The following is an 11,281-nucleotide window of genomic DNA, read 5'->3' on the forward strand; positions in this document are numbered from 1 at the left end:
TCGTAGCTGCCTACTACAGACCCAATGGTAGTTGATAAAGCATTAGAGGATTCCTTTCAGTTCCTAACATATTATATTTTATTCCTTTGTCATATCCATGAAATTACAGTGGGATGAAAAGGTAAACTTTTGGGTGCAGATGGTAAATATTATTTATGAGAAACACGAGAGTAGTTGGAGACAACAATCTAATATTTTTCAGGCTGTAATCAGTAAAGTTAAAGAAATTCCCTTATAGAAATGACTGCCACTTATTTCTTGTATGGTGTGTATGGTGTGTACTGGTGATTGAGGAACTACTGATTAAAGAAACAAAATGTGAAAAAGAAAAAAAAGAAAGGACTGCCACTTATTTATAAGATTCTTGAACAACAAATCAATTTTAATCCATTAAATTACCTTGATTAAACTTATGGCCTGGAGACAATAACACATTAACTTTAAAAAAGGCAGCATTTTCCTCCCATGTTTGGCAATGTATGGCAAGAGAGTAGCTTCAGGTTTAAAACTCTCAAAGAAATGACAATATTTCTTACAATATCTTTAATATGTAATATTGTATTGTTTCTTTGTCATTATAATTATAATATTACCTAATTCATAGGATTGTTGTGAATAAAAGGTGACAGCATATAAAATACTAAAATTCTAGATAGATGTACTGTTGTTAATATTGCCATTAGCCACCATTTTTATTGAAAAGGTATATTAAGGCAAGGAAAGGAGGATGATGTGTGGATAAATACAGGCAAACTAATCCAAAGGTTAAATTTTATCTTCAAGTCATCTATCTATATGTTTTGAGAGGTATCTGGGATTTTGTTTGTTTTTTTTTTTAAGTACCTTGTCCAACATAATTCCAAAGTTATTGAGATGAATCTTTAAAGAGTATTCCCAGCAGTTAAAAACTGCCAAAGTGAATGTTATTGGATACTCTCTACCAAATATTGATATTTAGTAAGTAGTTGGATACATGTATCTCAGTTTCAAAGGAAATGTTTGGGCTACAAATATAAATTTAGGAGCCAGTCATGGAACAGAATGAGAGCACTTATGAATTAATATAGGTAGAAAATAAAGAGATTATATCTAGAGACAATATTGCCCTTGTGTCAGAGGTTGCTTTTGAATTCTGACTCTATTTCTTAACCATTAGAATAAACTTGGATATGATACATACTACTCTAAAAATTAAATTGTGAGAGGCAGCATATTAAAAATGTTAAGAACATAGATCCAGCTCTGCCACTGTGTGAAGGTAAAAAATTATTTAAATTTTCTAAGTATCATTTTTCCTCATCCACAAAATGGAAAAAGTAATTATAGTTACTTCAGAGGGTTATTTTGAATTTTTATAGAAATTAATATTTAGTGAATTTATGCTATTTATTAAGTCCCTGTAAATTCTAATATTTTTATTTTTTCTAAAATGTAATTGGTAAGAGTACTTACCACATACCCTTAAGAAATAAATGAAATAAAGCATATATAAGTACTAAATAAATATTAACTCTTTTTTGGAAAGGGCTCAAATGCACCCAATCTCCCTCAGCTTGACCACCAGGTCCTCTGTGGTCTCCACCTTGACACCGGCTGTGTGCTGAGGTGGGTCTTCCAAGCTAATCACAGAGAACTTGGAGGTCAGGTGCATGCCCAGGTCCCCAGCCTTGATCACCTCGATCTTCTTCTTGGCTTTCATGATGTTGGGCAACGTATCATAGTGGGGCTCGTTGAGCTACAGGTCAGCAGTCACCACACCAGGCAGCTTCAGGAGCAGGGTCTCCAGGCCTCCATCGATCTCCTGCTTCCCTTTCACCTTGTCCCCTTCCAGCGTCACCTAGGAGATGAATGTGCCCTGTGGCCAGTCCAGAAACCCAGCTGTCATCTGCCCTGCCTGGTTACAATTATCATCGATGGCCTGCTTGCCCATGTCTACCTTCCCCTTCTCTGCCAGTTTGGCCAGGACCCAGACCACCTGCAGGGGACCCAGGAGATCTGCCTATGCAGCCCGCACCTCCACGTAGATGCCTCGGTCTGCACCCATGGCCAGAGCAGTGCAGATGGTCTCCTGGCACTGGGCAGGCCCACAGCTGACAGCAATGATTTCCTTCACCAGCTTTTTCTCCTTGAACTGCACAACCTCCTCCACCGCGTTCTAGCAGAAGGGGTTCATGGAGCGCTTCACGCAGTCTGACCGCACCCGTCCTGTCGGGCTTCACCAGGATCTACTCAGCCGGGAGGGAACTGGCAGGGTCAGGGGGAAACAGGCGAGAAGGCGGGTGTGGGGGTAGGGGGTGGCCGAGACGCCAAGCCTCACCCAGGCTGGATGGGGCGCAGAGAGATGTGGAAAGGGACAGGACCTTTTCCATGGTCCCACAGCTTCAGGAACAGAGAGGGTTAGAATTCACAGGTGGGTGGAGGCCACCTTTGCACTCAGACATTCACTGAGCACCAGGGACATCTGACATGCTCGTCCTACTCTATGGCTGCTCCTTGGGCCTGAAAGAGTGTTTCACAATTTTTTCTTTACCATAACCTGTAGCAAGAGGTACATTTTACAATATTCCAAAGTGTATAATAAATGCACGCATACATTTATATAGAAACATAAATACCATGGCAATATAAGGTTTGATGATGAATTCTAACCCTTCCATTATACACCTTACCCTGACATTTTCTATTCTTTTTTTAAAATTAATTAATTATTTTTTAACATCTTTATTGGAGTATAATTGCTTTACTTTGTGTTAGTTTCTGCTGTATAACAAAGTGAATCAGTTATATGTATACATATATCCCCATATCCCTTCCCTCTTGCAACTTGCTCCCTCCCACCCTCCCTATCCCACCTCTTTAGGTGGTCACAAAGCACCCAGCTGATCTGCCTGTGCTATGCGACTACTTCCCACTAGCTATCTATTTTACATTTGGTAGTGTATATATGTCCAAGCCACTCTTTCACTTCCTCCCAGCTTACCCTGCCTCCTCCCTGTGTCCTTAAGTCCATTCTCTATGTCTGTGTCTTTATTCCTGTCATGCCCTTAGGTTCTTCAGAACCACTTTTATTTTTAGATTCCATATGTATGTGTTAACATACGGTATTTGTTTTTCTCTTTCTGACTTACTTCACTCTGTCTGACAGATTCTAGGTCCATCCACCTCACTACAAATAATTCCATTTTGTTTATTTTATAGCTGAGTAATATTCCATTGTATATATGTGCCATGTCTTCTTTATCCATACATCTGTCAATGGACTTAGGTTGCTTCCATGTCCTGGCAAATGTAAATAGTGCTGCAATGAACACTGTGGTACATGACTCTATTTGAGTTATGGTTTTCTCAGGGTATATGCCCAGTAGCAGGATTGCTGGGTCATATGGTAGTTCTATATTTGATTTTTTTAAGGAACCTCCATAATGTTCTCCATAGTGGCTGTATCAATTTACATTCCCACCAACAGTGCAAGAGGGTTACCTTTTCTCCACATCCTCTCCAGCATTTATTGTTTGTAGAGTTTCGATGGTGGCCATTCTGACTGGTGTGATGTGATACCTCATTGTAGTTTTGATTTGCATTTTTCTAATGATTAGTGATGTTGAGCATCCTATCCTGTGTTTGCTAGCAATCTGTATATCTTCTTTAGAGAAATGTCTATTTAGTTCTTCTGCCTATTTTTGTATTGGGTTTTTTCCTTTTTATATTAAGCTGCATGACCTGCTTGTATATTTTGGAGATTAATCCTTTGTCAGTTGCTTCCTTTGCAAATATTTTCTCCCATTCTGAGGGTTGTCTATTCATCTTGTTTATGGTTTCCTTTGCTGTGAAAAAACTTTTAAGTTTTATTCAGTTCCATTTGCTTATTTTTGCTTTTATTTCCATTTCTCTAGGAGGTGGGGCAAAAAGGATCTTGCTGTGAGTTATGTTCTGCCTATGTTTTCCTCTAAGAGCTTTATAGTGTCTGGCCTTACATTTAGGTCTTCAATCCATTTTGAGTTTATTTTTTTTTGTATGGTATTAGGGAGTGGTCTAATTTCATTCTTTTACATGTAGCTGTCCAGTTTTTCCAGCACCATTATTGAAGAGGCTGTCTTTTCTCCATTGTATATTCTTGCCTCCTTTATCAAAGGTAAGGTGACCATGTGTGCATGGGTGACCATATGTGCATGGTTTTATCTCTGGGCTTTCTATCCTGTTCCATTGAACTATATTTCTGTTTCTGTTCCAGTACCACACTCTCTTGATTACTGTAGCTTTGTAGTATAGTCTGAAGTCACTGAGGCTGATTCCTCTAGCTCCATTTTTCTTTCTCAAGATGGCTTTGGCTATTCGGGGTCTTTTGTGTTTCCATACAAACTGTGAAAATTTTTGTTCTAGTTCTGTGAAAAATGCCGTTGGTAGTTTCACAGTGATTGTATTGAATCTGTAGATTGCTTGGGGTAGTATAGTCATTTTCACCATGTTGATTTTTTCAAATCCAAGAACATGGTATATCTCTTCAGCTTTTTGTATCATCTTTAATTTCTTTCATCAGTGTCTTATAGTTTTCTGCATACAGGTCTTTTGTCTCCCCAAGGAGGTTTATTCCTAGGTATGTTATTCTTTTTGTTGCAGTGATAAATGGGAGTGTTTCCTTAATTTCTCTTTCAGATTTTTCATCATTGGTGTACATGAATGCAAGAGATTTCTGTGCATTAATTTTGTATCCTGCCACTTTACCAAATTCATTAATTAGCTCTAGCAGTTTCCTGGTAGCATCTTTAGGATTCTCTATGTATAGTACATGTATCTACAAACAGTCAAAACTTTACTTCTTCTATTCCAATTTGGATTCCTTTCATTTCTTTTTCTTCTCTGATTGTTGTGGCTAAAACTTCCATAACTGTGTTGAATAATAGTGGTGAGAGTGGGCAACCTTGTCTTGTTCCTAATCTTAGTGGAAATGGTTTCCTTTTTTCACCATTGAGAATGACGTTGGCTGTGGGTTTGTCATATATGGCCTTTATTATGTTGAGGTAAGTTCCCTCTATGCCTACTTTCTGGACAGTTTTTATCATAAATCAGTGTTATATTTTGTGAAAAGCTTTTTCTGCATCTAGTGAGATTATCATATGGTTTTTATCCTTCAATTTATTAATATGGCATATCACATTGATTGAGTTGCATATATTGAAGAATCTTTGCATTACTGGGAAAAATCCCACATGATAATGGTGTATGAACCTTTTAATGTGTTGCTGGATTCTGTTTGCTAGTATTTTGTTGAGGATTTTTGCATCTATATTCATCAGTGATATTGCCTGTAGTTTTCTTTTTTTGTTACATCTTTGTCTTGTGTTGGTATCAGGGTGATGGTGGCCTCATAAAATGAGTTTGGGAGCATTCCTCCCTCTGCTATATTTTGGAAGAGTTGGAGAAGGATAGGTGTTAGATCTTCCCTAAATGTTTCATAGAATTCACCTCTGAAGCCATCTGGTTCTGGGCTTTTGTTTGTTGGAAGATTTTTAGTCACAGTTTCAATTTCAGTGCTTGTGATTGGTCTGTTCATATTTTCTATTTCTTCCTGGTTCAGTCTCGTAAGGTTGTGCTTTTCTAAGAATTTGTCCATTTCTTCCAGGGTGTCCATTTTATTGGCATATAGTTGCTTGTAGTAATTTCTCATGATCCTTTGTATTTCTGCAGTGTCAGTTGTTACTTCTCCTTTCTCATTTCTAATTCTATTGATTTGAGTCTTCTCCCTTTTTATCTTGATGAGTCTGGCTAAAGGTTTATCAATTTTGTTTATTTTCTCAAAGAATCAGCTTTTAGTTTTGTTTATCTTTTCTATTGTTTTCTTCATTTATTTTTCAGTTATTTCTCATGTGATCTTCATGATTTTTTCTGCAAACTTTTTTGTTGTTATTGTTCTTCTTTCTCTATTTGCTTTAGGTGTAAGGTTAGGTTGTTTATTTGATATTTTTCTTGTTTCTTGAGGTAGGATTGTATTGCAATAAACTTGCCTCTTAGAACTGCTTTTGCTGCATCAAATAGGTTTTGGTTATTCATGTTTTTATTGTCATTTGTCTCTAGATATTTTTTGATTTCCTCTTTGATTTCTTCAGTGATTTCTTGGGTATTTAGTAGCATATTGTTTAGCCTCCCTGTGTTTGTAATTTTTACAGATTTTTCCCTGTAATTGATATCTAGTCTCATAGTGATGTGGTCAGAAAAGATACTTGATATGATTTCAATTTTCTTAAATTTACTGAGGCTTAATTTGTGACCCAAGACATGATCTATCCTGGAGAATGTTCCATGAACACTTGAGAAGAAAGTGTATTTTGTTCTTTTTGGGTGGAATATCCTATAAATATCAATTAAGTCCATCTTGTTTAATGTGTCATTTAAAGCTTGTTTTTCCTTATTTATTTTCATTGTGGATGATGTTTCCATTGGTGAAAGTGGGGTGTTTAAGTCCCCTACTATGATTGTGTTACTGTCAATTTCCCATTTTATGGCTGTTAGCATTTGCCTTATTTATTGAGTTGCTCCTATGTTGGGTGCATAAATATTTAAAATTGTTTTATCTTCTTCTTGGATTGATCCCTTGATCATTACATAGTGTCCTTCTTTGTCTCTTGTAATAACCTTTATTTTAAAGTCTATTTTGTGTGATATGAGGATTGCTACTCCAGCTTTGTTTTGATTTCTATTTGGACAGAATATCTTTTTCCATCCCCTCACTTTCAGTCTGTAGGTCTGAAGTGGGTCTCTTTTAGATGGAGTATATACAGGTCTTGTTTTTGTATACATTCAGCCAGTCTATATCTTCTGGTTGGAGCATTTAATCCACTTAAATTTAAGGTAATTTTGATATATATGTTCCTACTGCCATATTCTTAATTGTTTTGAGTTTGTTTTTGTAGTTCTTTTCCATCTCTTGTGTTTTCTGCTTAGAGAAGTTCCTTTAGTATTTTTTTGTAATGCTGGTTTGGTGATGCTGAATTCTCTTAGCTTGTGCTTGTCTCTAAAGCTTTTAATTTCTCTGTCAAATCTGAATGATATCCTTGCTGGGTAGAGTAATCTTAGTTGTAAGTGTTTCCCTTTCATCACTTTATATGTCCTGCCACTTCCTTCTGGCTTGCAGAATTTCTGCTGAAAGATCAGCTGTTAATGCTATGGGGATTCCCTTGTATGCTGTTTGTTGCTTTTCCCTTGCTGCTTTCAATATTTTTTCTTTTTATTTAATTTTTTATAATTGTTTAATATGTGTCTTGGCATGTTTCTCATTGGATTTATCCTCTATGTGACTCTGTGCTTCCTGGACTTGACTGACTATTTCCTGTCCCATATTAAGGAAGTTTTCAACTATAATCTCTTCAAATATTTTCTCTATCCCTTTCTTTTTCTCTTCTTCTTCTGGGACCCCTATAATTCGAATGTTGGTGTGTTTAATGTCCCATAGGTCTCTGAGACTGTCCTCAATTCTTTTCATTCTTTTTTCTTTATTCTGCTCTTCAGTAATTGTTTCCACTATTTTATCTTCCAAGTCACCTAACCATTCTTCTGATTCAGTTATTCTGCTATTGATTCTTTCTAGTGAATTTTTAATTTCATTTATTATGTTGTTCATCATTGTTTGTTTTTTCTTTAGTTCTTCTAGGTCCTTATTAAACGTTTCTTGTATTTTCTCCATTCTACTTCCAAGATTTTGGATCATCTTTACTATCATTACTCTGAATTATTTTTCAGTTAGACTGCCTATTTCCTCTTCATTTGTTTGGTCTGTTGGGTTTTTACCTGGCTCTTTCATGTGCTGCATATTTCTCTGTCTTCACATTTTGTTTAACTTACTGTGCTTGGAGTCTCTTTTTCTCAGGCTGCAGGTTCGTAGTTCATGTTGCTTTTGGTGTCTGTCCCCAGTAGGTAAGGTTTGTTCAGTGGGTCATGTAGGCTTCCTGGTGGAGGGGACTGGTGCCTGTGTTCTGGTGCATGAGGCTGGATCTTGTCTTTCTGGTGGGCAGGACCACTTCAAGTCGTGTGTTTTGAGGTGTCTGTGAACTTATTATGATTTTTGGCAGCCTTTCTGCTAATGTGTGGTTTTGTGTTCCTGTCTTGCTAGCTGTTTCACATGGGGTGTCCAGCACTGGAGCTTGCTGGTCATTGAGTAGAGCTGGGTCTTTGCGTTGAGATGGTAATCTCTGGCCGAGCTCTCACCAACTGATACTAAAAGGGGCCGGGAGGTCTCTGGTGGACCAATATCCTGAACTCTACTCTCCCACCTCAGAGGTTCAGGCCTTACAGCCGGCTGGAGCACCAAGCCCCTGCCAGCCACATAGCCTTAGTAAGCTGAGACACCAAGTGGGGAGTAGGAAAAATAGTGTCAGATACTTTCCTCACCAATTCTTGGATACTTATTTGGAAAAAAAATGACAAAAATATAAATAAAAGATTATGCACAATACCTTGAAGGAAGCCTGTGCCTGTGTGGGGCCCTAGATCTTATGCATCATTAGCTTCATTGTCCATCAGCCTCTGGAAGATAGCCAAGCAGAAGACAGGGATGAGAGTCCTCTGGCACAGGCCACAGCAATTACAGGCACTGTGATGCCCAACAGAGGGAGGTACGAGAGGCAGCTGCTGAGGAGAGCTGGAACCAGACCATGTATAAGTTTATAATCCATGACAAGGAATCTTTACAGCGAAGTCAATGACCTTCTTGACAGCCATAATCACACGCAGCTCCACCATCTTCCTTCTGCAACAACCCTATTAACTAGTTTTTAATAAAATATTTTACATGGTGATTACTATGCCATGCATAACCAGACACATTCTTAATTTTTTACATAAACAAGCATAATCATAGTTTTGTGTAAATGAATATTTAATTCTTCCTTCACTTCAAGATTTGTCCTTTTGATAACTCCTGAAAGGCATATACAAGTGGCTCAAAAACAAAACTGACATTTTAAATATCCTTTGACCTTGCCATGAACTTCAGTATATGTTTATTCTCTTGATTCTTTCAATTGAATCACTTCAGATATTTAAATGAAGTTTGTTTTAGTTGATGCATAATTCATTGAAAATATCCAATGTATGATGACATATTGAATTTAAAAGATTTTAGACCTTTCACTTTTCCTTTTATGTCTAATGTTTGCTTTAATAAATATTCTACCTTTTTCCATACATAATAAGTGATCTCCATTTCCAGTTTACAGATTTGGCTGGATTAAATGCCATCTTCTACAATCTTATATTTGGTAGTTTTGAAAATCTTTTCCCAAATTGGATAATTTTTTAACTTCAAAACACTTTTGAAAAACTTCTCTTCAATGTCAGTTTCAGTGTGTTTCCAGTGGGTGTAATTGTGTGTGTGTGTGTGTGTGTGTGTGTGTGAAAGGATTTACACAGGAAGGATTTTTTTATCCTGTGACTGAAGTTGTTAGCCTTGATGGCTCTTGCTGGACTCCTTACCACAGAACAATGTCTCTTTACAACTGATGAGAGAAGCTAGCTTATTTGTCTAGAGACATCTATGAGTTTTCATTACTTAATTTTCATCTAAATGCATACTCTAAGTAAAAGTCCAGGAAATTTGATTTTATTCCTAAATAGATAACACTGTAATCAAAGGTTGACAAGAAATTCCTAGGAGGTTTTAAAAAAACACCTTGAAGTAACCAGCTCCTTGGATTTAGCCCACTGAGAGCATAATTTCTGTGCAACTTGGTAAACAACTCCTTGGATTTATCCAAAAGAGAGCATAAGTTCTGTGCAACTTGAAAAGTGTGAGCACTTCTACTCTTCTCCAGGCATGATTATTAGTGCAGGGGTTGCTACCAGAAGGATATAGAAGCCAGAGGTGAATTGAGAATACATGAAATCTAGAGAAGAGGAAGCTGTGTCTACCTCTAGGTTTTCCTTGCCTGAGTTAAGGGGCACATTTAATTCTGCAAAACTATGAAGTATTTCTGAGTAGCAGAGAGCTTTTGGATTCAAGATTTAAACTATTCCAACTTCTCTGGTATGGTGGTCATAGTACTCCACAGAGAGAACTGATAAAGTGGAATTACATTTGTCTTCAGGACACCATATCTAGAATTTCTCCCCAAATTAACTTTTGAAAATATAATTAATAAATGGGCTATGAAAGTTAATGACAGGACATTAGAACAAAAAGAATGAGAAAAGAGGTTTAGAATAATGGCAAATAACATTGGGTAGGTACTTATGAGTTCTCTTGATGCCAACACTTGGAGAGATATCAAGTGTGATGAACATAAGTATTGGAGAAAGAAACCTTTATTATATTTTTGACTCTGTCATTAAGCTAGCTGTGTAACACATTTAAATTTTGTTCTATGGTGGCCTACCTAAAATCAAGATGATAATTCAGTGTTATTCCAAATGTGCTCCTTGATATTTTTATTTTTTTTAATTGATGTATAGTTGCTTTACAAGTTTGTGTTAGTTTCTGCTGTACAGCAAAGTGAATCAGCCATACATATACATGTATCTCCTCTTCCTTTTATTTCCTTCCCATTTCGGTCACCACAGAGCATTGAGTAGAGTTCCCTGTTCCATAGAGTCTATTCTCATTAGTTATCTATTTTATACATAGTAGTGTATATATATCAACACCAAGCTCCCAATCCACCCCACTTTGGTAGTCATACATTTGTTCTCTATATCTTTGTCTCTATTTCTGCTTTGCAAATAAGTTCATCTGCACCATTTTTCTAGATTCCACACATATACATTAATATATGATTTTTAAAAATTTTTTTTCTCTTTCTGACTTACTTCACTCTGTATGACACACTCCAGGTCCATCCACGTCTCTACAAATGACCCAATTTCATTCCTTTTTATGTCTGAGTAATATTCCATTGTATATATGTATCACATCTTCTTTATCCATTCCTCTCTTGATGGACATTTAGGTGGCTTCCAGGTCCTGGCTATTGTAAATAGTGCTGCAATGAATGTTGGAGCGCATGTATCTTTTGCAATTATGGTTTTCTCAGGGTATATGCCCAGTAGTAGGATTGCTGGGTCTTATGGTAGTTCTACTTTTAGTTTTTTAAGGACCCTCCATACTGTTCTCTATAGTGGCTGCATCAGTTTACATTCCCACTAACAGTGTAAGAGGGTTCCGTTTTCTCCAGAGCCTCTCCATCATTTATTGTTTGTAGATTTTTTTGATGATGGCCATTCTGACCAGTGTGAGGTGATACCTCATTGTAGTTTTAATTTGCATTTCTTTAATAGCTAGTGATGTTCAGTGTCT

The 11,281-nt window shown here is 36.9% G+C and overlaps 1 pseudogene; it reads right to left on the minus strand.

Annotated features, from left to right (window-relative positions):
* Positions 1-1,100: 1,100 nt before the first annotated feature.
* Positions 1,101-2,441, minus strand: LOC111164979 (electron transfer flavoprotein subunit beta pseudogene; annotated as a pseudogene).
* Positions 2,442-11,281: the final 8,840 nt, after the last annotated feature.

This window comes from Delphinapterus leucas, chromosome 17 (genome assembly GCF_059928025.1).
Source record: "Delphinapterus leucas isolate spDelLeu-1000000601 "Yukka" chromosome 17, BTC_Dleu_Yukka2, whole genome shotgun sequence".
NCBI classification, from domain to species: domain Eukaryota; kingdom Metazoa; phylum Chordata; class Mammalia; order Artiodactyla; family Monodontidae; genus Delphinapterus; species Delphinapterus leucas.